Source organism: Echinops telfairi, unplaced genomic scaffold (assembly GCF_000313985.2).
Source record: "Echinops telfairi isolate 266 unplaced genomic scaffold, ASM31398v2 ScPeMD7_7469;HRSCAF=8507_0, whole genome shotgun sequence".
Classification (NCBI taxonomy): Eukaryota; Metazoa; Chordata; class Mammalia; order Afrosoricida; family Tenrecidae; genus Echinops; species Echinops telfairi.
The window spans coordinates 95,047,270-95,050,003 of NW_022111372.1; the positions used below are offsets into that span (position 1 = coordinate 95,047,270).

The 2,734-nt window shown below is 43.8% G+C and overlaps 1 protein-coding gene across 1 annotated transcript in view; it reads right to left on the reverse strand.

The window, feature by feature from the left end:
• Nucleotides 1-2,734, reverse strand: part of LOC123521047 (protocadherin alpha-C2) — a 75,425-nt gene that overhangs the window by 68,757 nt on the left and 3,934 nt on the right. The window lies entirely within an intron of this gene.

A 2,734-nucleotide genomic window follows, 5' to 3' on the forward strand; every position in this document is an offset into this window, starting at 1 on the left:
CCCCCACCCTTCAGTTCATCCAGTCCCCACCATCTCGAAGGCTGCTTAACGGGTCTTGTAAGGCGATTACTCCAGGCAAAGCCGTTCAATCGCCGGGATTCGAGCTATCCGCTCCCCCAAGAAAAGATTTCCAAGCGTAATTTAGGAAAATAAACTGAGGGGCCTTAGCTAAATATGGGCACCTGGGCGGCGCCTCCGCATTCAAAGGAAATACACCTATATTGGCCCCCCTGTGGGTACAAGTGAAGGGGATCGCAGTTTATTTCTTTACTTGAGCCTACAGCTTCCCTAAAACACCCCTAAGCACTAGCAGAAAGTGTAGAATTCTTGAGGTCGCAGAAGGAGGGCGGCAAGTGGAGGGTGGGGGGCTTTTTCCCAAGAACAAGACTAAAACTACCATCCCCAGCTCCAGCACTCAATTCTGCCCCCAGCCAACTGGCCCTTACTTTCAGTGTGTGAAAGAAATTGTTGGCAAATTACCACTATTTCTATGTTTGCAATTCTTTGAAAGACTGGCCTCTGAAGCTGCTGGCAAACCTCTTGTTTGACACATATTTAACACAGTGGGCAAAATCTGGTAAAATTTTAGAGCTGCTTCCCTCAAGCTTTTCCAGACCTTACTTCAAATCCTCCCCACTTACCACCCAGAAACAAGTGTTTCTGCGTTTCTTTCAAGAGTGGTTTTACTTTACTCAAAGGCAACGTCTGCAAGAGCCTGCAAAGCCACTGCATCCAGAATTGCTCTTGATTCTCCCAGCCAGGCTGGAATTCAGACTCCATTAATGATTTGCAATAAAAGTTTGCTGTTATTAAGCGAAATGTGGAAGGCTGGGATTTATTCAACAATTTCAATGGCTGCAACCCATCTCCTATAAATGTAAGGCTCCTGTTGACCACTGTACTTATAAGACTCCCCCTCGAATTGCTTCAGGGGTTTCCCATAGATGACCAATCTTAGTCCTCTTCCGTGGACAAGAAGGCAGAGAGACCAGAGGAAGTGCTTCTGTGCTGTGCCCTTGCCACTGCTTCTCTGCGCTGCGCATTCACGCTCCTCCCAGGCCCTCTCCTTTCTGCCACAGGATTTAAACTCCACAACCCCACATGCAAAACGCTTTTTCTCTTTCTCATCTCCGGGCATCTTCTTACTCCCAGATTTTCCCCGGTGAGTCGTTTCCTATCTATGGACTGGAACAAAGTCAGAATGAGACCTGACATATGGCATGCTTTCCACCATGGAGGAATGATTGAAGGGGGCAAGGTTATGATCCCCACATCCAGATGTCAAAGGCCTGGACTAGCATTTCCCTTCCACCTACTAAGTGCACCCTTGAAAAAACACCATAACCCGATAATTTTATTACAGAGAAGCGCCTGACTTCATATTTGACTTCTTAGCGCGGCTGTTTCTTATTTGTCCTCTTTGTTCCCTCAAGGATGCAGAGTGGGAAGCAATTTCCATCACTTTCTATTTCTGTGTCCGTGCTAAGGTCTCTGGCTTCTCCCGCTTGAGTCCTTCCAAAACATCCCGACAGTAACTCTGCTCTGTTTTCTAGAGTAATTTGATCTCAGAGAGCCTTCAGCAACCAAGTGCACAAGTTGTAGGCCTGGCCTGTGTCCTCACCCATTACTTATTTCTGAAAATAAATGGCTTATAAGTGGAATCAACTTGTCAGGAAGAGTGACCTATTCTCCCCTCATCTCCTTCCAGACCCTTAAAGCTGCTGTCACTTCCACCCACAGCTCAGAAACCTGACCACTGGGTAGCGATGTTGCATGGACCTATGCCCCTAAAAGATCACAAGCACTTATGTAAGAAATTAAAGTGGCCAAGCTTTGGTGATGTTTTTAATGGAAGTCCCCAAGTGTCCTATCTAGGGAGGAAAACCAGAGTTCATCTTTCAGCAAAAGGATGCCTGTTCATTTTGATATGTAGGACCATAAACTTCACTTAGTTTCTAGCCTACCCCCTCAATAATTGAATGATACAAACATCAAGCCAACACAATCAGCCACTTTTCCAAAAACCAAAAGCAATGGTCTACTCTGTATTTGGCCCTGCACTGATTTCATTCCTCACGCTGTAGTACTGAGGCCCCTGCCAACCTTAACAATTGCTGGAATGTGGTTTTTGTGGACTGCTGGAAAGTGCCCTGTCTACAAATATTAACACTAATGTTTTAATCACATCACTAAACATTCTTTCTCTGGGACCTTCTAAATAGATCTCCTATTTAAAAAAGCTGGCTAGCACAAGTATTTAGGAACACAGACTCTTGGGTGGGTCACATCTCTGTCAATGACTAAATATGTGGCCTTAGACAAGTTCCTTAACCCAGGCTTCGATTTAATCATTGCAATTGGGGAAACCAATATTAAGAAAAACACATGAGGTTCTGATTGTATTAGCTAATGTACATAAAGCAATTTGTATAAGGACTAACAAGTACAGTGTTATTATTATATGCAGCAACTTATTATCACCAGGTAACTCCTTGACTGGCAGGTTATATTCTATACAGCATGACCCTTTAGCATCAAATATAAACAAGCATCTGTAATTCTTAAAGGAAATCAATGGGGAGGAGGAAAATGAGTGTGCACTAGAGTTAAGCTTCCCAATGATTCCTTCCCCAATTATTTTATTAATTCATTTGTCCTTGTTTTGAAAACAGAAACCAACCCCTTCCTACATCACCAATGAAAAGAGACTTCTGTCATCAAAATTCTTTTTTTT